The following is a 26,326-nucleotide window of genomic DNA, read 5'->3' as shown; positions in this document are numbered from 1 at the left end:
AGACTTTTGGCCAAAATTTTGGTGTCGGCGCGGCTGGCGCCTATTAAAATTCACCCGCGCCTCTCCAAATTCCTCAAAATTTTGTTTCTGTTCAGTTCCCTCCCTTCATTTCTCTTCATTTCTCCTCCCTTCTCTCACGAATGCACTTCTCTGTTCGTCCAAATTTCGTTCTCGCAGAAATCACTCACCTTCCTGCTGTCAGCCCCTCTCAAAAGGCTAGGAATCTTGTCGTGGGAGCACTAATCACTGCTCCTTTGTTTTGGCTTCTGCTGCTGTATATGTAGCAGAAGAAACAGATTTTTTACATGCGATTGTGCCGAATAAGACCTTCGCGTTGCCGATTGGTGTTCGGCTTGTGTCTTGTTATGGAGGGATCTGCGTTGCTTCTACGCCGTTGCGGCCAGTCATGCTTCGTCCGCTTATGGTAAATTCTTCGTCGTAGCTTCGTTTTTGTCTCGGTTTTGGATTTGCATTGAATTGGGGATTCTGAAGTAGGGTTTTGTCTGTGGTTGATTCTTTACTTGAAATTTAATATAAGTTCTTGTGTGATTTGAATTTTTGGGGGAATTGTTACTGTTTTCGGACACAGTTCTTTTTTTTTTTTTTTTTTTTTTATAAGTACATTACAAACCCGCAAAACTACAACAAACAAACAGAAAGATTATGTTCCTCTCCGCTAACAATCGTAGAAGAATTGAAAGGGGAAGAGGAAAAGGGAATGCTGCCAGAGTGAGATTTGGCTGCGGCCCAACGTGCCAAATAGTCGGCACAGAAGTTTGCACTTCGGTGAACCTTTCTAGCTTCCCAAGAGGAAGCAAAGGGAATAGAGTCTAAAATATCAGAGATGACAGAAGAGATCCTCCAGTCTGGAGAAGAATCTAAATGACGAAGAGCTAGAATAACCACATCAGAATCTCCTTCTAGTATAAAACGATCAAGACGAAGCGAAGATGCTAAGGAAACCGCAAGACGGGCTGCCAAGGCTTCTCCCAAATTTGGAGAGCATGATGGACTGATCTGGGAGATCATTGCAATAATATGGCCTTTAGAATCACGACAAACTGCTGCCTGAATTTTCTGATCTGCTGACATCTACCATACAAATTTCTAAAGCGTTCTATGCAGATCTTTACAAGTACACTTAAAAAGAGAGGAAAGTTTTTTACAAATATATCCATTGTACATCTCCCTAAAATTCAACCCATGTTAACGTACATGGGTTTGTCATGCCTCTGTCTCTGTTGAGTTGCAAGGAAGTCTATGAGAAGTAGATATGCATTTTAGGGTAAAAGAAATAGAACAAGAAGTGCAGAAAGAAAGAAAACCTTAAGAACTACGGGCCATTTGGTTTGCGGAATAGACTTTGGTATGGAATGACTATTTCTATGGAATAGTCCATGTTTTGTTTAGTAAGTGTCTATTCCTATGACTAATTATTCTCGTGGAATCGCTAATCTCTTATACACATGAATAGTTATTCCTCTAAAAAATGAGAGGTATAGCTATTCTTTAAGGTATTGACAATTTTTTCCAAAAAAATAATATATATATATATATTTTAAGTTTCTGTTCACCTTAAATTTGTTTTTTATTAAAAAAAAAAAGAAAAAACCTAGAATTGTAGGGGTGGCCGGCCACCAGCTATAGGACCTGGGGGTGGTCGCACCACCCCCGGTGGAAAATGTCATGGGTGGTGTTTTTGGTAATTTTGGTTCAATTTCAATTAAAATACATATGTTGTTACCAAACTATGGAATATGAATAACTATTTCATTCCACTTTCGTCTATTCCTAGTAATAATTATTCATTTTTTTAATGAAATACCCAATCCACAAACCAAACAAGGCCGTAGATTGGATGTGGCTTGTCAAGGTTTGTATTATGGGAACTGTTGTGTAGATTCTTGAACATAGATTAAATGATGAGTTCCAAGGTCATCCTAAGAAACCAGTATTCACAACTCTATGGTGAGTGCTTGGTACATTGGAAATAGATGTTAGTGTATATATGTCATCATGTGTCTTTCATGTTTTGAAGGAAAAACCAGCATTTAACTTGTAGATCTTATAAATAATAGGAGAAATGGAAATTTTCTTAGTGAAGATAACAATTGATTGCACATCGAGCTTTGGATTGACAATGCTTTCACGATGAATAATGGGGGGTCAAAGTGACTCATTGATGGTCTAGTAGGGGGTCACTTTGATGCCTAAGTCAATGATTAAAAGGGAAAGTACGCTGAGAAAATAAGAGATTTTGGCTTGGATAAAAAATGAGTGTACCTGTGAAAGGTTTAGCTCATTTCCTTTTATAGTGTATCCTGCACATAGTTGTTTTAGGGGAGGTTTGGGATTTACTAGAATTTGATTTTGTGGCCCCCACTCACTTAGCTCATTCTTCTATCGTTCTCTAGTTGTAATAGAATGTCAATAATCCAAGTGGTAGGGGTTGGGATATTGTGGAAGCAGCTCTTCTTGGTCCCCCCCTCCCTCGCGCGCTTGCTTATTCTTGATAGGTTTGGTCTGGCCGTCCTAACTAATTCTAGGTTTGGCCGGCCTTAATATCATTAAACATGGCCTGCTTGATACAACAAACGTTTGGCTAGCTAGTGATTCATGTTGCCACTAGGCCTGGCTTAAGGTCATACTAAAGGTGGGTTAGTTGATTGCATATTGAGCTCCAAATCAATAATGCCTGGAAGATAAAGAACAAAGAGGAGTCAAAGTGACCTGTTGGTGGTCCAGCAGAGGGTCACTGTGAAGCCTAAGTCAATGATGGGCTTTGAAAGGGAAATTAAGCTGAAAGAACAAAAGTGTTTGGCTAGGATAAAAAATTAGCATAGCTCTCAACAGTTTAACTAATTTCCTTTTATAGTTTTCCCGTGCATAGTTGTTTTTGGAGAGTTTTGGGGTTTACCAAAATTTAATTATGTGTCCCCCACTCCCTTAGCTCATGCTTCCATCATTCTTTAGGTGTAATGGAATGTGGTAATCCAGATGGCAGTTCTAGGGTACTATGGAAGTAGCTCCTCTTGGTGTAGGTATGGTTGGCCTTAATATCATCAATTTTGGCCTAGATTCTTGTTGGCACTAGGCTTGACTTAAGGACATACGAAAGTTGGGCCGGTCCAACAACTATGAGGATGCCAGTTGATCGCACACCAAGCTCTAGATGTATAATGCTTGCAAGATGAAGAACAAAGAGGGGTCAAAGTCACCTGCTAGTGGTCCAGCGAAGGGTCACTCTGATTCCTAAGTTAGTGATTGGTTTTAAAAGGGAAAGTAAGGTGAGAAGACAAGATTGTTTGGGTATGATAAAAAATGAGCGCACCTCAACGATTTAGCCCATATCCTTTTATAGAGTGGTCATTACGCATAGTTGTTTTGAGGGGAGCTTGACAGAATTTGAGTTTGTGGCCCCTCTCGCCTTAGCTCATGCTTCTGTCATTCTCTAGATGTAACAGAATGCCAATAATCCAGGTGGTAGGGGTTGGGATACTATGGAAGTAGCTCCTCTTGGTGCCCCCTTCTGCCTGCTTTATTCTTGATAGGTTTTGTCTTGCCGTCCTAACAAATTTAGATTTGGCCAACCATAATATCATCAAAGCTTGGCCTGCTTGATACAACTGACGTTTGGTCGGCTAGTGAATCTCGTCTCCTCTCGGTCTGGCTTCAGATCATATGAAAGGTGGGCCGGTCCAATAACTATAGAAGCCTAGTTAAGAAGAGGTTTACTATATGGTACACTAGTCGTCCTCCATTCTTACATTTGGTTGAGTACAATAATTTGACATGGGAATTTGTAGCCATCAGCTAAAATGTTTTTGAACTTTTTGTCGTCTTACTCTTTAAGGAGTCGAAATGGTGTATTTATGACGCGCGTGCATGTCTGGCCATTGAAGGGACTTAAAAGGTTGCCATTTTATCCAATAGAGTGATTCGACAACAATTGTTTTCTAGATTCTTTGTTGGAGAAACTCGTTTTACTCGTAGGTGAGTCACAACCTTTAAGTTTATGTCGCGAATTCCTGAATTCCTTTTCCATTTCCTTTGTCATTTTCAAGGGCATAATTTTGTTCCTGCCCTCCTCACTGTCGCAGCTTTTATACTGTTTTACCATACTTTGTTGTTCCATTCTCCAATGGCTAATAGACGTCAAGAAGGGTATGAAGAAACAGTGCCCCTCATGATATGTAAGGAAACTGGACCCTCTAGGTTTAGTGAAGAATTAGGTCCTTCTAGGGTTTGTAAGGAAGCAGAGCCCTCTGTGATGGATTCTAATTAGGGGACTTAATCATCTTTGTTGAATCTTCATGACGATTCTAGCGATTCAAAAGAAGTTGACACTATCGCCTATGATGTGCCGATGGGCGATGATGGGTGGCAAGTCATAAAAGAAAAATTAGTAGATGATTTACAGCAGAAGTATCAATTTAATTCGGTACTTCTTGATGTGCAACCTAGGGATGAGAGGGCGTCTTCTATTACCCTTTTAAGGGCTTTATAAATGCACCACTTCGAATCCTCGATGACCAAGATACCAAAAAGTTTGAATCCAAACAAAACTAACGACTATAAATTCCCATATCAGATTATTGTATTCAATCTAATGTAGGAATGTGGGACAACTAGTGTAATATATAGTAAACCTCTTTTAAATTAGGCCTTCCATAGTTATTGGGTTGGCCCACTTTTGGTAATGACCTCAAGACAGGGCCAATGGCAACAAGAATCACTAGCCGACCAGTCGTCAATTGTATCAAGCAGGCCAAGCTTGATGATATTAAGGCTAGCCAAACGTAAATTTGTTTGGATGACTGAAGCAAACCTATCAGGAATAAGTAGACGCAAGGGGGGCACCAAGAGAGGTTGCTTCCATAGTATGTCAACTCCTTCCACTCGGATTACTAGCATACCGTTATAACTATAGAATGACGGAAGCATGAGTTAATGGAGTGGGGACCACTACTCTTTCCTTTTACTTGGTGTGGGAGACAAGAAATCCAAGTCTAACTTGGAATAGGAGACCTACTTGTAGTAAGAATATTGGAGACCTACGGTTCTCTTAATGCACCGACTTTTGGCCTTAAATAAAGGCTCATATTCAGCCTTTGGATGACACATTAAACAGAGCCTCACATCAAGGTGGGCTGCTGGAAGTCGGTGCACATTGTGCCATAGCTTCTTGTGATTTTTCAGCAACGTGGAAAATCAAAGAGAGCATTCTTCTTGGTTTTAGTCGTGTCGTACGGGGTATGGGCAGCAAAGAAAACAAGAGAGAAATAGCCGAACAATGAGAGAAAAATATAAGAGACCACCCGCCATCGTATACCAGCAAAAGAAAAGGCGTTAGTATTCCTGTCTTTTGTTTTCTCCTTTGAGAATAATCTCTATTGTGTGATAGTAAGATTTGGGTGTATTGGGGTTTTGGGTCTGAGTGATTTTTTCTCTACTAAATTTTTGTACTCCATCTTTCATAGTGAATTTCTTCGTGATCGCCTCCGCCAGTGGACGTACCTCACATTGAGGGAACCAATTAAATCTTTGTGTTATCTTGTGTGTGATTGTTCTCGCCTTATTTAATCGTAATGGTTATTGTGTTGTTTTTTGCACAACAAGTGGCATCAGAGCTCAGGTTCAAGAAATCAAATTGATGGCAAATATGGCGAGTACCAAGTTTGAAGTGGAGAAGTTTAATAGGAAGAATAATTTTTCTCTTTGGCATAGAAGGATGAAGGATTTGCTGATTCAGCAAAGAGTTTACAAGGAGTTATTGGGAAAGGCGAAGAAACCCGAGAAGATGGAGAATAATGTTTGGGAAGAGATGGATGCGAAGGCTGCCAGTGCGATCTATCTTAATTTATCAGATGAATTCATTCATAATGTGATTAATGAAGAAAAGGCAGAATCAGTTTGGCAGATATTGGAGAGTTTGTATATGGCGAAGAATTTGACAAATAAGCTATACATGAAGAAGCAGTTATATGGTTTATAGATGGAGAAAAAAATAGATATGCTGGAGCACCTCAACAAATTCAACATGTTAAATACACAGTTGTTGAATTATGGAGTGAATATTAAAGAAGAAGATAAAGCAATACTTTTGTTGGCATTGCTTCCCCTTTCTTATGATCACATGGTTACGACATTATTATATGGGAAAGAAACTGGCATTTGAAGAGGTGACGAGATCTTTCTTGTCACATGAGACACGGAGAAAACCTGTCAATGATCAGGCTGATGGGCTTGTGGTACGGTTTGAGCCAAAGCGTGGAAGAGATAAGTTTAAGGGGAAGAATGGCAGAGGTAAGTAGACTCGGTCTATGTCACGATCGGCACAGGGTGGAGAATCTCGGTCAGATGCAAAAGATGTAGAATGCTATTATTGTCATATGAAAGGGTACTATAGAAAATTTTGTAGGCTGATGAAACAAGATCTTGAAGATAAGAAAAGACAAGGTTCCTCAGATTCAGTCAGTGTGGCCGATGGTGAGTCTGATGACAGCGAGGTTAGTGTAGATGTTCATTCAGTTTCCTTAGGTAAAAATTCTCTCATACTCTTGGGTTTTGGATTTTGCTTGTTCATATCATATGTGTCAGAATAGGATGTGGTTCGACACATTTAAATCCTGTAATGCGGGTACAATGCTAATGGGCAATGATGCTAGGTGTAAGACCATTGGACTAGGTACCATAAAAGTTAGGATGTTTGATGGGATTGTCAGGATACTCTCTAATGTCAGATATGTTTCCGACCTTAAGAAAAATTTGATCTCATTAGGTACATTAGATTCTTTGGGCTATGGTTATTCAATCAAAGATGGAGTTAAGAAAATAACTAAAGGTGCTATGGTGATAATGAAGGGCAAGAAAATTAGCAATTTGTACAAATTACTCGGGGACACAGTTACAGGTGGAGCTGTGTCCACCTCAGCAAAACCAAATAATGATAACACAGCTTTGTGGCATATGCGGCTTGGTCATTTAGGCGAATGTAGTATATTTGAGCTTCACAAGAGGAATTTGTTGAAAGATGTGAAGTCATGTAAATTTGGTTTTTGCAAGTACTATCTGTATGGGAAGCAACAAAGAGTCAACTTTAAGGTAGCGTCTCATACAAGCAAAGGTGTTATCAACCATGTTCACTCAGATGTTTGGGGACCAGTGGCGGTGCCATCAAATGGAGGTGCACATTATTTTGTCAGTTTTATTGATGATTTTTCAAGAAATGTCTGTGTACTTTATGAAGCACATGTCAGAGGTTTTGACCATCTTCAAGCAGTGGAAGACGCAGGTGGAAAATCAGACTGGAAGAAGAGTATTTGAGATCCGATAATGGGTTAAGAGTACAAAAACACTGCGTTCTTGGAATTCTGCAAAACAGAAGGCATTACTCGTGACTTCACAGTAAGAGAGACTCCACAGCAGAACGGAGTTGTCGAAAGGATGAACAGAACACTGTTGGAAATTGCAAGATGTATGTGGTTGAGTACAGAATTGTCAAAGAGTTTATGGGCTGAGGCAATTAATTATGCATGCCTCGTCACCAACCGATCTCCAGCCGCTGAGATAGACTTCAAGATTCCAGAGGAAGTATGGTCAGGTAAACCGGTTGATTATTCTATGTTGAGAATATTTAGTTGTCCGACATATGTTTATGTCTAAAGTAGAGAACGATCGAAATTAGATTCAAAGTTAAGAAAATGTATTTGTCTTGGTTTGGAATCTGGTGTTAAAGGCTATAGGCTCTGGGATCTAGTCTCAAAGAAGAAGATTGTTAGTAGAGACGTGGTGTTTGATGAGGCCTATATGTTAAGGAAGGGTGAGAATGAAGCATCGACTGAGAGCTAGAAAGGGAAACAGGTTGTGGAGGTGGAGCTTGATGAACAACATTCACTTACGGACATATGTGGTGACGAAGAATCGTCAAGGGGCTCAGAGCACCTAGAAGAGCCTTATTCTTTAGCAAGAGGCAGAGAGAAACGTGATCGAAAAGCACCAGAGAGGTATGAATTTGAGGACATGGTTTTCTTTGCTCTAACAGCTGGTAGTGGAGACTTATCGTCTGTTCAAAATGGCATGCCGATAGAGGTGGAGTTACTACAGAAAGGTAAACCTTGGGAATCGACATCTCAAGAGAAAGAAGGTTAAAGGGTGCAGATGGGTCTACAGAAAGAAAGAGCCAACAAAGAGAGTTGTGTGGCCTAGAAGACTGGCAGAGAAGCATGGTAGCTTGTCTAAACCAAGTCCTATGCTCAAGTACAAGAAGTGCTTGGACTTGAGCGACACTCATGGATTGTGATAGCCCTTAGGGGCTTGGGCAAAGGCATTAGAAGGAGATTTGTATTGTTGGACTTGATGGGTTTCAAGTCAAGGTAGAGATTGTTGACGTGGGTGACTTATAACCCATCAATGTGTGGGACCATTACTCTTTCCTTATACTTGTTGGTGTGGGAGACAAGAAATCCAAGTCTAACTTGGAATAGAAGACCTACTTGTAGTAGGAATATTGGAGACCTACGGTTCTCTTAATGCACCGACTTTTGGCCTTATATAAAGCCTCATATTCAGCCTTTGGATGACACACTAAACAGAGTCGCACATCAAGGTGGGCTGCTGGAAGTCGGTGCAAATTGTGCCGCAGCTTCTTGTGATTTTTCAGCAACGTGGGAAATCAAAGAGAGCATTCTTCTTGGTTTTAGTCGTGCCGTACGGGATATGGGCAGCAAAGAAAACAAGAGAGAAATAGCTGCATAGTGAGAGAAAAATATGAGAGACCACCCGCCATCATATCCCAGTAAAAGAAGAAGAGTTAGTATTCTTGTCTTTTGTTTTCTCTTTTGAGAATAATCTCTATTGTGTGATAGTAAAATTTGAGTGTATTAGGGTTTTGGGTCTGAGTGATTTTCTCTCTACTATATTTTTGTACTCCATTTTTCATAGTGAATTTATTCGTGATCGTCTTCGCCAGTAGATGTACCTCACATTGAGGGAACTACTTAAATCTTAGTGTTATCTTGTGTGTAATTGTTCTCGCCTTATTTAACTGTAATTGTGATCGTGTTGTTTTTTGCACAACAATTTTTTTTATTGGAGCATTCAGCAATTTTGCCTTGAGTTTTTGAGAGAGAATTGGTAAATTCTTCTGGATGCATATACAGCAATAGAACGTCTTTAGATGGTTAACTTTTTTTCTAGAATGGACCACAAGATTATATGGCAGAAGATCATCTTAGGCAATATCTCTCAAATCAAGTCAAATTTTTGCATGAGTTTCTGTTGGACTTGTAACTTTCTTATAGTTGTTCCTGTAATTTCTCACTTGCCTTTATTTTCTTTGTATTTACATGTTTAGCTTCTCTACTATGTCGTTTGCACATAGTAAATCTTTCCATTTTGACATTCCTGGACCTTAATAGTAGCTTATTGAATAATGCCAACCGTGGATTTCTTGAAATTTTCAGGAAAAAATACAGTGAGCACACTTGGTCGCATTGTCTGACTTTTTGTTCTCATTATACAGAAAATAAAGGGAATTGATTCCTTTGTGAGTAGCAATGCATCTACAGGATTTCGAGTAGGATCTTTTGCTGAAAACTATTTGATTGAGGAGCTCAACACCCCTCAAGAGCAGAACTGTTGCTGCAGCTGCTGTGGTTGATGAACGGCCATATACAGATAGAGCTCTTTCTATCAGACCACTGCATGTCTCGATTAGAGGCCAAGAGTTCACCAAAAGCGGATTTGTGAGTATTTCAACATGGAGTTAGTTAAATAATTTTATTTTTCATTTCTACACCTGTTAATCTAATTAGTTGCGATCTTTCAAAAATACTTAGGCTTCGAGTAGAGATTTGAGGAAAACTTTAGCTGTGTTATTGGACTTGTCACTGGTGTTCTTGTTGAACTAAAGATTTTGCTATGTTAAAGTAATCATGTATGTCTAGGCTATTTACGCTATGAAGTTGCCTTGTGATAGAAGTCCTCTGTTCTAAGAGATGTGCTGCTTTTTTTTAAGGAAATTTAGATATAAACTCCTTAGGTCAACGTGCTTTTATTAAAAACTCCTTAGGTATTTTTTTTCGGAAATTTAGTCCCTAGGTCAATTGAAACTACAAGAAACTCCCTACTGTTAAAATTTTTTAACATCCGTTAAGGCCACTCAAAACTCTCCGTTTTACCTGATTAAAATATTGATTTTTTATTAAATTAATTTTAAAAGTTAAATCTAAAAAAAAAAATTGAAGGGTGGTGCCACCCCTGGCCACCTCCCCAACCCCTATGGGGTGGCTTGCGGCCACCCCTCCACCCATGGGGTGGCTCACGGCCACCCCATTGGGGGTTTGGGGTGGCCAAGGGTGGCACCCTTCAATTTTTTTTTAGATTTAATTTTTAAAATTAATATTTTAATCAGGTAAAACGGGGAGTTTTGAGTGGCCCTAATGGGTGTTAAAATTTTTTTGTAGTTTCGATTGACCTAGGGACTAAATTTCCGAAAAAAAATACTTAGAGAGTTTTTAATGAAAGCGCGTTGACCTAAGGAGTTTATATCTAAATTCTCTCTTTTTAATCAGAGTTGTCTATTTAATTCATAAGTTTTTATTTTATTTTTTACATTAAGAGTGGGTCATAGATTAGAAAGGGATGAATAGAATAAAATTATTTAAAAAAAAAATCATAAAAAATTAGTGGTTTTTTTTTAAAAAAAAAAAGAAAAGAAAAGAAAAGAAAAAGTGCTGATAAATAATAGAAAGTATTTTTTTAAAAAATAATTTTTTACTAAATAATAATCTTTTTACGTAAAATAGTTCTAATTTTTTTAAAAAAAAATTATAAATTTGAGGCATTTTTCACAAACACGGGCAAAATAGGAATAAAAAAATGTTAATAAATTCACGGCTTTGTTTTTCTTTGTTCACAAGCAGTTTTAATAAATGGAAAAGTACACATACTTTATTCAAACTACTACTCTATTGTTTGTGTTTCTCTTACACTATTATTTGTGTCAATGTCTTTCTTAAACTACTGGTGCTCTATTGGATCACATGTATGTATTTTCAAGTGTTGACTCATCATTCTCATAATGAAGAAATGCTTTATATATATATATATAGAGAGAGAGAGAGAGAGAGAGAGAGCATGAAACAACAACAGCAGCCATTTTTATGTTGTCCACCCTCAAAGACAGACTTGTTTTTTCTAGGAAGAAGCAAGTACATGAGTACAAACTAAGATACAATCACTATTCATTAGTGATTGAGAGTTATTATCACACCAAATTAAGGCGATTATTAAAAGACGAAGGCAAAAGCCACAACATTAAACAGTAGAAAATACAGACGGATTGGAGATAAGCATTAATTAAGCATATGCATCAGGGTTTTGTAGGAGGTAGCCTTCCACAACTTTGTACATACCCAGCACCTTTTCCTTGCCAGCCTTAATTTCCTCTTCCTTGATCACTACGTCACCCTTTGTATGGTACTTGGTTGTCATCTTATTTTTACTCCCAACTTCTGCTGTTGCCTCAGATTGAACTTCAAGAACAATAAGTTCAAGCTTGTCAGCCAAGGCATAACCTTCGATCATCGTGTACTTGTTTGCAGGAATAAGTATTTTCATTCAGCTCATCAATTCGGTTCTTGACGGTACTAGATTGGCTACCTTCGGCAAAAGTGATTTGCCTGATGCGTCCAGCCCCTCCATCGCCTTGAATGATTTCAATGCTCTTAACAGCCTGTGGGAGGAGTTTTGGGATGAGGATGTGGGCATCAATGACTAAGGCTTTGAACAATCTGGCTGGTGGGATAGGAGAGGTGTACTCGTCTGTATAAGTGATTATGCCCATGATATCTTTAATTGAGGATTGAAACTAGCTAGGCACTACTTTTGAAGGAGATGGGCTTGGAATCTAGAATTTCTTGAACTTGGGCTTTGAAAATAGAAGAGAATTAAGTGGTTTTTATAGGTTCTTGTTCCTTAATTAACTTGTTTTGATTTGGTTCTCAGGGCTGTCCTGTTGTGTATTTGATTAATAACAATTTGAAGAGGGCGTCATTGTCGAGGTTAATTTTCATAATGATGAGAGAGTTGGATATGTTAATGCACAAATGCATAGTACAAAAGTATGGATCTCAATGACGTGTTTAAACTGTCTTTTTATTTCGGAAGAGGTTTTCATCTCCACCATCACTCTAAGATCAATTAATAAATGTGCAAAGAGCAGCTAGAGCATGAGAATGAAAACTTAGGCATCACAGCTAGAGGTAAAAGCATGTTTTTCTTAATTATACAAAGTCATCTACATATAATAATAATTTGAAGCATAGTAACATGCATGCAACTCGGATTCCATTATATTGGCATTGCCAGTATCAGATTCCATAAATGTTATGATTGTTTCCCCCTCTAACTTTCACACTCATGAGTGATGGGAAGGTTTATTTATTTTAGTTCTTATCACCCATCATTTAACCGACAAAAGTATTATACTTTTATTCCATTTTCACCTTAAATTCCAATGACATCCTCATACTTTGTACGCTGAATCATTTGAAAAAATTAATAAAATTGTTCCATTTCAAGATCTAGTGTTTTTGTTTTAAAGCAAATATGGAAAACTGGTTTCAAGGAAACAGAATTAAAGAAGAGGGGTGGGTTTCCTAATAACAAGCGAGTAAATGTGCCAAAAATCTTGTTAATGTGTAGGAAGACATGGAGGTGATTAGAGCCCACGTGTGGAATGAGAGGCTTGAAAATAAAGAAGAAATCTACAAAATTTATGTTGCTACAAAAGCTAAACGCACTGAATTTTTATCGTTACTTTTCCGTTTCTTGTAGCTTACGAATTTATGTTGCTCCTATTTCTGTATCATGTGGTTTAGGGCTTTAGCTCTAATTACTGAGGACTCAAACCAGTTCAGTCACTAAAATTCACCGATTCAGGACACGAAAATGATAGTTCCCTGCAACTGAATTGAAAAACCCCATTTAAAACTTCTGCAAAGATTTTCAAGATGCCAAGACTATCTAAACAGGTAAAAAAAAGTAGCATGGTAAACATGTGCCTTGCATGCAGGGCGGACCTACCTTAGAAGTTGGGTGTTCTTTGCCAACCCCAAAAATTCGTTGTTGATGACTTTTTCACCCCTTGATAACTAGATGTTAGTTTTATCCTCTACTATTTTTTGTATTTATTTATTTACATTAGTTTGGACCCCACGCAAAAAATCATGTTTTTGTCCCAGCTTGCATGCTACCAAAACTAAAATCTAATCCCTTTATCTAGGCACACAGATATCACAATCTACAATATCAACTATCTTGCTTGATCCATGCTACTTCTTTATTGACTTGACTGGTTATAAAACTAAGGTACTAACAATCCGGACATGACAACTACATTGTGCACTTCACAAGTGAACCTTGCAAAAAACCTGAATAATTTCATAACTTAGAACAATGCCATAACTTGTTGCCATTCACATAAATAGAAAAACATTTCGATCAGGTTACGTACGAAAGAACTGAATCACTAGTACCATGACTGTGTGATATAATAATGGGAAGAAAAAGGATGCTAAGTGCTAATCATGCAGATGATCAATATTGACAGCTATAAATTTCACAATTTTTAGAAATAGATTACCTTGAGATTTCCTTCCCGAAGCTGGTTGTTGATTTGATTGTGTCCTAAAGACAACCACATGTGGAAGAGAGAAGTTGCCAACTTAGAATGGGTGATCGCAGGCAGGGAGAAGTGGGAAAGCGAGCAAGAATGGAGAGAGGATGTGGCTGCAGAGAGGAGATGAATTACAGCTTAACCAGAGCTGGGTATCCTAAAAGAAACAAAGCAAATAGAACCACACACAGCATGCATCATGTAAGGTTTCTTGCAGTGACAGGAAACAGTGGAGGAGGAGGAGGGGGAGGTGGTGATCATGAGGCAAAAGACAGTGACAAGAACAGAGAAGAGGTGCTGTTTTGGGAGTGGGAATTCTGCTTGGTCTGCTAGGTGAAATGTTCGAGGTTCTCTGGGTGTTAATCGTGATCCTTCAGTGGGGGCTAAAGGAAGGGACAAAAACGGGGTCCCTGATGCTCATGGTTTGCCAACGCTTTGAAATGCACCATGGGCTTTGATCATTGAAGAAGAGAAGTGGCTCATCCTTCTGGTTCTGAGGGCGAATCTCAGAGGACTGAAGCGATTTCTTTTATTGTCAGAGGGCAAGAACGGGTGAGGACCCCTAGTGCTTCCATTGGTACAGAAGTGTTAGAGACACCTTTCGGCGAGGGGTACAATGACATTTTTCTAGGTGTTGCAAGGCGTGAGGTCTCCCAATTTTTTGCTAGCCACCCATCCGGTGGGTGCCTTTCCCCAGCCCATTAGGAGGGAGGTACCTCTCGTGTTTGTTGGATTATCTGCACAAGGTAGGCAATCTAGTTATGCGGATCTTTGGTCCGGCTTCTCCCTTCATCTTTGGGTTCAGTAGTAGTTGATTGTGTTGCTCATCGCTTGTGTGAGACTATAGCTCACGCTGCACTTGAAGCAGTGGCGGTTCCTCCTCTCAATGTGACTATTTCTTCGGCTAATCTGTCACCATTTGTAGCTTACATCAAAATGTATGTGGTGACGGCCACCATCCCGCCAGGGTTTGTAAAGGTACATCCTGTTCAAGTATAACGGTACTCTTTTATGCGGCTAGTTAAAACAGTGTTTGGATACGCCCACCTACAAAGAATTCTCCATATCAAATAACAAGGGTGTAATCTGTCTAAATGGTACTTGTTGAAGCACATTCCTATCCGATTACTAGTAGTTTAGGTTTACCTAAACTCTAGAGATAATTATCTAATGTGTTCTGGTTACTAGTAGTTTAGGTCTATCCAAATTTTAGAGATAATTATTCAATGGATAAATATCATAGGAGTTAGGACTCTATCTAAACTCTTGAATAGTTATCCAATGTATTATAGGATAGGAATTAGGAGTTCTATGTAATCTCTTGCTCTTGTGAATCTGTATATATATATAGCATGCAAACCGTGAATTCAATTACGGTGATTTACAAATTCAATCACAGAATTGTGTGCTCTAATATGGTATCATAGCCCCTCATAGACTAACGTCTCTTGCTCTCATGTCTTTTGCTTCATCATCTTCTTTTGGATCATCATCTTCTTCCGAATCACCACGCTCAACCAATCTCACCACAAATCAGTCAGCCAACAACAACCAAGCTGTGGCCTTCACAGTTCCAAATATGAATCATTCACTTCATATTCGACTGGCCAAAGACAACTTCATGTCATGGCGTACTTAGATCTTGGCTTATCTTAAAGGTCATGATGCCTATTGCTTTGTGGATGGATCCTCTCTTCCTCCACCAAAGATGATTTCCAATACGAGCAAAGAAGAAGGTGCTCCAGACACCGTTCCCAATCCTGAGTTCCTCACATGGACTCAGAGGGATCAAATGATCCTTAGTATACTCATCTCCACCTCTCGGACGCCTATGTAGTACATGTCGTGGGGTGTGCAACAGCCTATGATTTATGGACAACTTTAGTCTCCATGTTTGCTTCCCAATCACGTGCTAGGGTGATGCAAATCCACTTTCAATTAGCCACTGCCAAGAAAGGTAACTCCACCATCACATAATATTTTTAGAAAATCAAGTACATGAGTGACATATTGGCTGCTGCTGGACAGCCACTCAACAATTTTGAAAGCCTCTCCTTCCTACTTGCTGGCCTGGGCCTCGATTATCATAACTTTGTGACCTCAGTCACCACACGGGTTGATCCCATTTCTCTTGAAGAAGTCTATGGCCATCTATTGGCACATGAAGCTCGGCTGGAACAAGAACTCTCATTCATTGATGCCTCACAACCAGCAGCTCACTTTACTGCTCGTGGCTATTTCAATCGTTGCCGTGGGCTCCGTGGGCGTGGATCCTATTCTAGAGGTCGTGGTGGCTCTCGAGGTCGTGGAACCTTCTCTCCAAACCATGCTCGGGGATCTTTCTACTCCAACAACAGTAATGCTGCCCCATGCCACATCTGTCAGATATGTGGTAAACAAGGGCACACAGCTCCTAGGTGTTATTCCAGGTTTGATTAGAATTTCCAGCAAGCTTCTTCATCATCTCCTCAAGCTTATTACTCTTCTCCATTACTGTTCTCGGATGAGGAATGGTACCCAAACACTGGTGTAACCCATCACCTCATCAATGATATAGGAAATCTGAATATTGCATCCGAGGAATACTTTGGCTTTGATCAAATCCGTATCGGGAATGGATCAGGTTTGTCTATAACTCATATAGGGTCTGCTACTTTTTCTGTCCCAAGTCGTCAATTCCTTCTCAAACAACTTTTGTTAGTTCCCGATATATGCAAAAATTTACTCTTTGTCAGGCAATTTGCTAAAGACAATTGTGTTTTATTTGAATTCCATTCTGACCACTTTGTTATAAAGGACTCCCACACAAGGATTTCTCTACATCACGGCCCACTTAACAATGGCCTCTACCAGCTCCACACGTCTCCTGCATCTTCTCCAATAAAACGCGTCATGGTTGGTGAGAAGACCTCGGTTGATCACCGGCATAAGCGCCTAGGACATCCAGCTTTTCGTGTCATCCGGAGCATTCTATCCAAATTTAGTCTTCCAATTCAGTCCAATAAAGCTCGAGTTTTCTGCTCAGCATGCCCGGTTGCCAAGGGCCATCAGTTACCTTTTAGTTCCTCTAGTTTGGATGTTTGTAATCCTCTAGATTTAATTTACTCAGATGTTTGGGGACATCCCCAGTTGTTTCACTTTCTGGCAATAAATATTATGTTTCTTTTATTGATTCTTTCTCTCGTTATACTTGGCTCTTTCCCATTCAAAATAAATCTGATGTCAAAACCGTATTTATACAATTTCAAAAAATGGTTGAACGTTTACTTAACACTAAAATTAAGCATGTTCAAACCGACTGGGAGGTGAATATCGTTCACTCACCACCTATTTTCAATCTCTTGGAATCAATCATCGTCTCTCATGTCCTCATACCCACCAACAACAAGGATGCGTTAAGAGAAAACATCGTCATCTCATTGACACCACTCTCTCACTCCTTGCTACTAGTGGAGTACCCAAGTCCTTTTGGGATGAAGCATGTCAAACCTCTTGTTACCTCATAAATAGATTACCTACCCTAGTTCTTAATCATGCTTCTCCTTTTGAAAAACTTTTTTCCAAACAACTAGATTATACCTTCTTAAAAGTGTTTGGATGTGCATGTTTTCCCCACCTCCGATCCTACAACTCCAATAAATTTGACTTTCGTTCCAAACCTTGTGTGTTCTTAGGCTATAGCACTCACCACAAGGGTTACCGCTGCTATCACCGTGAATCTGGCTGCATATATATTTCTAGGGATGTTATCTTTCATGAGTCTACATTCCCTTTCTTGGAACAACCTTCAGATCCCTCTCAAGTCTCCACTTTGTCTATCGGATCTACTCAAATTCCAGTTGTTGTCTCCTCCAGCCCAATCCCATTATGTTAGCCTCCACCTCCTCCTGTGTCACCTATAACACCTTCCCTAGTACAGCCTTCTTCTCCTTGTAGCACATCTACTTTTCCAGCAGATTCTATTGAAGTTGTGGACTCTCCTCCTCCACTTGCTGTTCCACGGACACATCACATGGTTACACGTGCTCAAAACAACATCACACAGCCACGACAGTTCACAGATGGTCGCATTCAGTACCCCATACCTCATGCTTTACATTCCCAACTGGACTCTAATTTAGATGAGCCCACATGCTACACCAAGGCTGTTCTAGTTCCAGAATGGAGAAAGGCAATGCAAGAGGAGTTCAATGCGCTTCTACGCAACCGGACATGGACTCTTGTTCCACCTCACAAGGCCAAAAACGTTGTAGGCTGCAAATGGGTATTCAAACTTAAAAGAAAGGTTGATGGCACGGTTGAGAGACATAAAGCTCGTCTTGTGGCAAACGGCTTTCACCAACAAGCCGGGATTGATTTTGGAGAAACATATAGTTCGGTCGTGAAGCCAACTACTATCCGAACAGTCCTATCCATAGCACATTCAGCTGGCTGGCCTATGAAACAAATAGATATACATAATGCATTCCTACATGGACACCTAGCCGAAGAGGTTTATATGTGCCAGCCACCAGGTTTCTCTCATTCCTCTAATCATATATGTCGGCTAGACAAAGCAATTTGTGGGTTGAAGCAAGCTCCTAGGGCCTGGTTTTCACGGCTGAGCAACAAACTCCTTGACATCGGGTTCACGGCATCAAAGGCAGATTCCTCTCTCTTCACATTCAAGTCGGTTGCCACTACCATCTACATCCTCATTTAAGTCGATGATATCATCATCACTGCTTCAAATCAGGCTGCTATTGACGAGTTATTGCAACTACTTATGGTAGACTTTGCTGTAAAAGATCTTGGGGATCTAAGTTTCTTTCTTGGGATTGAAGTCTTGTATCTAGATAGTGGACTGCTCCTCTCACAACGCAGATATATACTTGACTTGTTGAAACGCACAAAAATGGATGAAACCAAACTGGTGTCATCGCTGATGTCTTCTTCTAGCTCCCTCTCGGCGCTTAGTGGTGAAGCTATGGATGATCCTTCACTTTACTGAAGCACTGTAGGTTCTCTCCAATACCTATCATTAACACGACCAGATTTGGCTTTCGCAGTCAACAGGGTATGTCAGTTTATGCATCGTCCAACTATAGTACATTGGCAGGCAGTCAAACGAATACTACGGTACCTCAAGCACACAGTGTCCCATGGTGTCTTGCTCAAACACACCTCTTCCTCTCACCTAGAGGCATTCTCAGATGTTGATTGGGCAGGTTGCCCGGATGATCGCAAGTCTACAGGTGCCTATTGTGTTTTTCTTTGAGCTAATCTTATCTCATGGGGTTCACGGAAACAACCAACTGTATCTCATTCTAGCACTGAAGCCGAATACAAAGCTGTAGCAAATGCCACTGCAGAGGTTCTATGGGTACAAGCCCTTATTCGAGATTTAGGAATCACTCTCTCTTCTCCACCAAGACTATGGTGTGACAATATTGGAGCCACATACTTATTAGTTAATCCGGTTTTCCATGCTAGAACCAAGCACGTGGAAATAAACTTCCACTTTGTTCGTGATCGAGTGGCAGATAAATCTATCCAAATTTTGTTTATATCCAGCAAGGACCAAATTGCAGATGTGATGACTAAACCGATTGTAGCTAAGAGATTTCAAACCCTCAGTGCCAAGCTCAACGTGTGTTCTCCCCCGTTAAGCTTGCAGGGGGCTGTTGAAGTACATTCCTATCCGATTACTAGTAGTTTAGGTTTACCTAAACTCTAGAGATAATTATCTAATGTGTTATGGTTACTAGTAGTTTAGGTCTATCCAAACTCTAGAGATAATTATCCAATGGATAAATATCATAGGAGTTAGGACTCTATCTAAACTCTTGAATAGTTATCCAATGTATTATAGGATAGGAATTAGGAGTTCTATGTAATCTCTTGCTCTTGTAAATCTGTATATATATATATATATATATAGCATGCAAACCGTGAATTCAATTATGGTGATTTACAAATTCAATCACAGAATTGTGTGCTCTAATAGTACTCATCGGACACATGCACATCATGAACAAGCCGCTCCTAATCAAAATCCCGCCGGCGTGAAGGAACTGTGCCATCATCCAAACGTCCCAGAACAGACCCAAGAAAAAAAGAGTTAAGAGTTCTGAGCAAACCTAATCTCCTGTGCCCTCCAATCTTCTGCAGACGGGGTTGAAAGACCTATATACCCCAAGGATTCCTCCATATCCTCATTGCTAGCAATCGATCTTCTTGGGCCCAAAAGTTATTCATCGTAATAGCACTTCTTTCCCAATCCAAAGCTCTTTACACTCGACGCAAGGCAGGACGGGACAAAATAGGATTCTTCAAAGCCAAAGGCAGCAAAATTCCCCATTGAGCCCTCAAAGGGAAAGCTTAGTCTTCGCCACGAAAGAACTCATAGCCTCGGGTTACAAAAAATAACTGTTCTTGCCAGCGCTTGATCCGCAAGACTCTGTGAAGAATCTCCACCACTTGACCTGTCTTCCTGGAATGGATCTTCCACACATCATCAACGTCTTGATTTGCAGGTCTGTATATAAATATAAAAATTTGGCTGCTCTAAGTTGAGGCCTCCCTTCATCCTTGAATAACTCGGGCCAATTGGCCAAATGACAAACATACCCATCAAGATCCTCCATCCATTAGGAGTCACTTGGGAAAGGGCTAGATAAAGAATGTCTAGGATCTCCCAAACTACGCGTAGGACAGGCAACCAAAACCCTGGATGAAGAATAGGGATGGTCAAACAAAATTTGTTCCCCCTTTCAACGCCGTCTGCTCCTTCGCCGGAAGAAGGCAATCTCAGTCGAGCACCATCGGGAAGGAAATGAGCCGCCTTAAGACGATCAAGCACTGAAGCCCTCACAATTGACCGCAAGGCTGCCCCACTAATCTCCATTACTAAGAAGAAATACAACTTAAAGAAGATTGAAAAAATTTCCCCAACCTTACTCTTTGTTGCAAAGACAAAAAGAATAAGAGAATGCTGATGATAAACGGGAGTTAATCCAAATTTTACCAAAAACTTAAACATAGAGGACACCATGTGTTGCCAAAGGAATGAATCAAACAGGTCTTAAGTAACCCAACAACCCCGTCTCAAAAACAACACCTTTGAAAAACCTAATCGTCGCATCAAAGCGCCACTAGCAATTTTCCAGGCAACCTTGTGGTGATGTGTGTTATTCCCCATTTAAAGCAAAACGTGCACCGTGCAAATAATAATGATAAACGTCACGTCCAAAGAAAGGCACACTGCAATATCAACAACGGCTCCCTTGGTCCTCCTCATGAAGCGGGAAATAACACCAGTCCTTGTTACTAGAATGGGCTTCACATATTTATTTAATACTCGTTGGGCCACTACTGTGACCAAGGGGATTGCGGACTACTAGAATGGGCTTCACAAATTTACTTAATTCCCGTTAGGTCACTACCGTGACCCAAGAGAATGGTAGACTACTGAAATAGGCTTTAGGAAAGCCCACTATGATTACCCAGGCCTAGCATTTAAGCTCAGACCTTCCTATGAAAAAGTAAGGCCTAAATCCCGAAAGCCCGCAACATGAAGAGCTATGAAGGTACGAAGGTTCCAGCCCAGCAACCTATGAAAGTATGCACTCAATCAACACGTGGAAATACATGTGATCCATGCTCCAATAGATAAAGTGTCCCAACTCAATTCTCTAACTCAACAAACTTGATCCCACCAAACAAACTCCAAATAAAATACTGCCAGGGGTCGTTCAAAAGACAGTTACAAAGATCCACAAGATCAACATCAAAACAGATCAATATTCTAGGAAAGTCAAGTATGAGTCCCTTTGTGACTCTCATTCCCTGCTGTATCTATAAAAGGAGCAGCCCACTACAACACAAAACATAGTAAAATCTCTCGGCTATTCTCATTTACTCAACACAAGGTACACATACTTACCATGAACCGTGCCATGTAGTTTTTCACTGATTCTTTTTTCTTCCTGTTTCATGGTTAGCAAATAGGTTGCTGACCTACGTCGTCGACTGTTCCCAATAAAGTGCGACAGGAAGCCCTTACCCAAATCAGCAAAGGTCCTTATTGAACGAAGAGGTAGGCTACTAAACCAACGCCTTATTGCTCATTTCAGAGTGAGTAGGATAGCGCGACATAGGACCGTGTCTGATGTGGTCTGCAAAGCCATGTGGGCTCAGTACATTTCCAAATGATTCGCTGGGTCTTTGTTTCCATCGTACAAGTTGAATTGTGGCAACTGGAATCTAGAGGGGAGTCTAGCTTCCGCTACTTTCTCTGTAAAGGGTAGGTCTATTCCACGAAAGCCATCGTTGGAGAATGATTGCGAGCCATTCAGCCATTGCGCCATGTCCTCCAATTTGGCCTAGAATTCATCCATTATTGCGTTGGTCAATCTGCTTTCTTCGTTGGGGTTTAGCGTCTCACCTGGCCCGCATGGCTACTCTTGTTTGGGATGAATATGGTTTTCTACATCTGATGGATTTTTTTTGCTTGTTTTGATTCTCGAAGCTTCGCTGCAGTAGGAGCACCATTGTTTCTAATATGTGTCCAAGTTGAGATTCTAAGGTCCCAAGGCAGACACTAGTCGGCAAATGCGGCCTAAACTCAGGTAAGATCACAAGAGGTTCTTTTGTATCGCGATTGTTGGTGTTATGTTGGTTAGAATCTTCTGGCTGGTGTGGAGTGATGGTTCGAGCGTTTGTGGTGTTGTGAATATTTTTGAGTTGGCCTTGGGATCTCGTTCTTCCTGCCATTTGTGATTTTGTCTTGTTTTGAACTTTTGGATCGTTTGTTTCATCCTCGATTCTCACAAATGGCCCTAACTGTTGAAATAGTTGTCACTCCTGGCAGCAATCCGGATCCAAAACCTTGCTAAGATAAAAGAGAGATCAGTGATGGAAGGCCGCAAAGTGGGGGGGTGTGGCGGCCGTTCCACCTCCGATGCCTAAGTCAGAAATTGTATGGTTATGAAAGTAAATAATAGAGTAAGGCCAATATCAAAATGAGAGTAGATCTTTTATCCATATCGAATTAAATTTTGATTTTTGATTCGAGAAATAATTCGTTTACTTTCTTTATCATTCTTTTCCATTCTTTCTTTTCTATAACCTACGTCCCTCCTTGTACAATTATCTAATGAAATATCATATGACTGCCTTTGCACTTACTTACATTGGTTATAAAAAAACCCCAATAAAATAACCAATAGAAGCTAAAGTCGAGAGATTTCACTGTGTTTTGTGTTGTAGTGGGCTGCTCCTTTTGTAGACTCAGCTGAGAATGAGAGTCACAGAGGGACTTATATTTTATTTGACTTTCCAAGAATATTGGTATGCTTTGATGTTGATCTTGTGGATCTTCTTTGTAACTATCTTTTGAATGGCTGTATGACCGATGACCGTATTTTATTTGATGGAGTTTGTTTGGTGGGATCGAGTTTGTTGAGTTGGAGAATTGAGTTGGGACTCTTTTATCTGTTAGAGCATGGATCACATATATTTTCACGTGTTGATTGAGTGCATGCTTTCATGGGTTGCTGGGCTGGAATCCGTGTACGTTAGTAGCTCTTCATGTTGCGGCCTTTGGGGTTTAGGCCTTATTTTTTCATGAGAAGGTCTGGGCTTAAATGCTAGGCCTGGATAATCATAGAGAGCTTTCTTAAAGCCCATTCCTTCATTCAAACAAAAGACCTACTATTACTTCTCTTATATATCTTTTTTTTTTTTTTTTTTTTTTTTTTTTTGGAATTCATTATTGGATCTGTACGACCCAAGAGGGGATTTGAAAAAAAATATATATATGGATGGAGATGGATGGTAGATGAAAGAGAAATAGAAGAAAAAAATATGCTCACGGGTTAAATATTTTTTCTTTTCGCGACATTGAAACGATCTTCTAACAATGTACTCAAGATTGAAAATAGAGTAAAGCCGTAGAGGTCCATAGCCATGGAGTGAGCATAGGTCCATAGTCGTGGAGTTTTTCTCCACATCAATGGAGGTCTCTATGGTAGTGCAACAATGGAGATCCAGGGTTGTGTATAGACCCTCTTAGCCATGGACCTCCATGACTGGAGCGTCTCGCCATAACCATGGAGCCCTTCATGCTCGAGAGATTATTCTGTTTGGAGCATAAATATAATTTTATAAAACTTTAAATAGAATTTATAAGGAATTGGATGAAATGATGTATTTGATAATGTCCAAAGAGAATGCAGGAACAAGATTAAATTGAAGTCACAAAGAGTGATTTGAAAATAGCTTAAAATGTAGGGACGATTGGAGTAAATGAAATAGAATTAAAAAATATGTAACAATGGATTTAATACCCTAATATGCTTTTTCCAATCATTGTTTAATTAAGTAGAAGTAGAAAAAGTATGCATAAATGCATCCACTACATAGAAATTCAAAGATCTCTTGAATATTTGAGGGAGAATTTCATAGCTCAGCCATACGAATGATCCCACATTTCTTCTGACACGTCGGATCCATCTATAAAAGTTGAAAATCTTTTAATCGAAAATGATATCTTTGGCGTATACTCCATAAAACGACAATCTTGACAGCAGAAATTGGACTATTACCGATGATGACTCGACAGGCTATATTTGTTGTCTTTAGTGGTCTTTGTTTTGGTTATTTGTATTTTCTAGTTGGGTGAATTTTGGTTGAGTGGAGGAAATGGTGGTGCTGGGGGCACCATATTCCAACAACTTTGACTCACCAGCACCACCAATACATTCCATATGCATTCACATTTTAGTTTGAAGATTCCATTTCAACGACGAGCAAGTTTCCTATAAATTAGTTAACTTGTCACTAATTTGTAGGAAGAAGTAAGCAAGAAGGTGGAAATATGGTGAAAAACCTGGCAATATTGTGGAATCAAGGGGTTTGCTGCAACTATATATGTTTGGCATCTTTGATCAGATGAAAATTAGGCGATTTACTCGAATTTAAGGTTGCTCCGATGGTCCAACCTCATTTGAAGTAGGAATTTCTAAGAGTTGAGACACCTTGGACTTCGGAGATAGTTGTTGAACTTGAGAAGTTTTGCCCACACCACTTTGTCCTATCTTTCTTTTCTTTTTATTTTTTTTAATTAACTATTGGATTTGTAGGACTCACATAGTTTGTAGAACCCACGTGTGAGTCTTACAGATCTAACAGTTGATTAGAAAAATAGATTTTTGGAATTGTACCAAAAATTTACAGAAGATCATTTCTCATTTCTCTTGCTTTTTTTCTTTCTCTAAGTTTGTTAATAGTTTGTTCTCTTTTCTTACATATTGTCGTCTACGATTTGAGAATTGCTAAAGATCCCAATACTTTTTCTTAAATTTCATTTTCCAAATGATCTGGACCCCATGTTAATTTAAGAAAAAAAAAAAAAAAAATCTAAACCTAGTTGTTTCTTGAATGGACCAGATCATTTAGAAAAGGAAATTAGTGTTGGGTCTTTAACATTTCTCCTAGGATTTTGCTCTTCCTTTGTAATAAATGTAATATCATCCCTTGGGCTGAAAGCTAGCTCTTGGGCTGTAATATACATTGTCAAGCTTTGTAATAAGTGTTGCTGGTCTAGCATGGCCAATTATATTGTTTCTTTGTTTGAGGGGTTCTTGAAGCTTGATTGTGATGTCATTGTATGCTGATTCACTCAAGTTGCTGATGGAGAATTTAATCATAATACCAAACCCACAAATAAATTTAGAAAACATGGTATCAACCTGCACTTTTAAAATCAAGTGATGGGAGATTCTTTGTGTGTAACCGTATCGGCACGTGGCACCCCTCGATTGGGAGGTGCTTTGATAGTACAAAATGCTCATACGTGTGTGCGTGTATAGTGTGCAAGCAAAAAATATTCAATTTTTCTAATTTTTATAATTTCTTGACTTGTTATATTTTAAGGATATTTAAGTGAATTTAGTTTCTAAACTAAAAATATTTCGTTATTTCACTTTAAAAAAGAATATGTGGGTGTCAAATATGGATTTTTCTGTTTGGTTTAACAATCTGGGAGGTTTTGCCGATGATTTGTAGTTGGAAAGAATTGAGTGTGATAGATGGTAGCTTGTGGGGGCAAATGTAAAGGAGTACTGCTAGTCGAGGGAGGTTAAAGGTAATTAACCTATACATAATATATTTTAATATAAATTTCAACAGATTTTCTTAATATATATATAACTAAATTAATGAAATAAAGCAGTAAAACCTTCCATGCAGGCAGTATAACCGTCCATGTAGGAGGTATATGCAGTTAAAATAAACATGATGCAAGATTTTCCAGAGTAAGCGCGAAATTGGAGCGTATAAAAGAGTAATGGAATAAATAGATAATGAAAGGATATCAAAAGATTTGATTAATGATTAACAAGAGAACTTACAGATTGAAATGTAAATTGGTAGTTGTGAAGTTACAAGTTGAAAACGGAAAGGAATACAAGTTGAAAGCAGCAGGCAAATGGCAGATGGATTTCAGGTGTTTGGGCTGAAAGCTTCTGTCTTACAATGAAAGGGGCTCGTCCTTTTATAGACAGAGTCCAGTAGGTAAAGTAAAATTACATTAGAAAATAAAACAGTAAAAATAGGTCCTGTAGCAGATACTGTAGTGTCGGCAGGTACTGTGCCAGGATGATG

At 39.4% G+C, this 26,326-nt stretch overlaps 1 long non-coding RNA gene and 1 pseudogene across 2 annotated transcripts; one reads left to right on the top strand and one right to left on the bottom strand.

The window, feature by feature from the left end:
- Positions 1 to 98: 98 nt before the first annotated feature.
- Positions 99 to 24,731, top strand: LOC132185690 (uncharacterized). 2 transcript variants are annotated; one of them, XR_009440626.1, is made up of 3 exons: positions 99 to 424; positions 9,524 to 9,746; positions 24,514 to 24,731. It is a non-coding gene; the product is annotated as an uncharacterized LOC132185690 (long non-coding RNA). The 2 variants fall into 2 exon arrangements; XR_009440625.1 differs by lacking the exon at positions 24,514 to 24,731 and having other exon boundaries at positions 9,524 to 9,778.
- On the bottom strand, positions 11,204 to 12,088 carry LOC132185689 (major allergen Pru ar 1-like; annotated as a pseudogene).
- Positions 24,732 to 26,326: the final 1,595 nt, after the last annotated feature.

The sequence above is a fragment of the Corylus avellana genome, chromosome ca6, assembly GCF_901000735.1.
Source record: "Corylus avellana chromosome ca6, CavTom2PMs-1.0".
In the NCBI taxonomy this organism is placed as follows: Eukaryota; Viridiplantae; Streptophyta; class Magnoliopsida; order Fagales; family Betulaceae; genus Corylus; species Corylus avellana.
The sequence above is the reverse complement of the archived record's forward strand: the minus strand, read 5'-3'. Positions and strand labels throughout refer to the sequence as shown.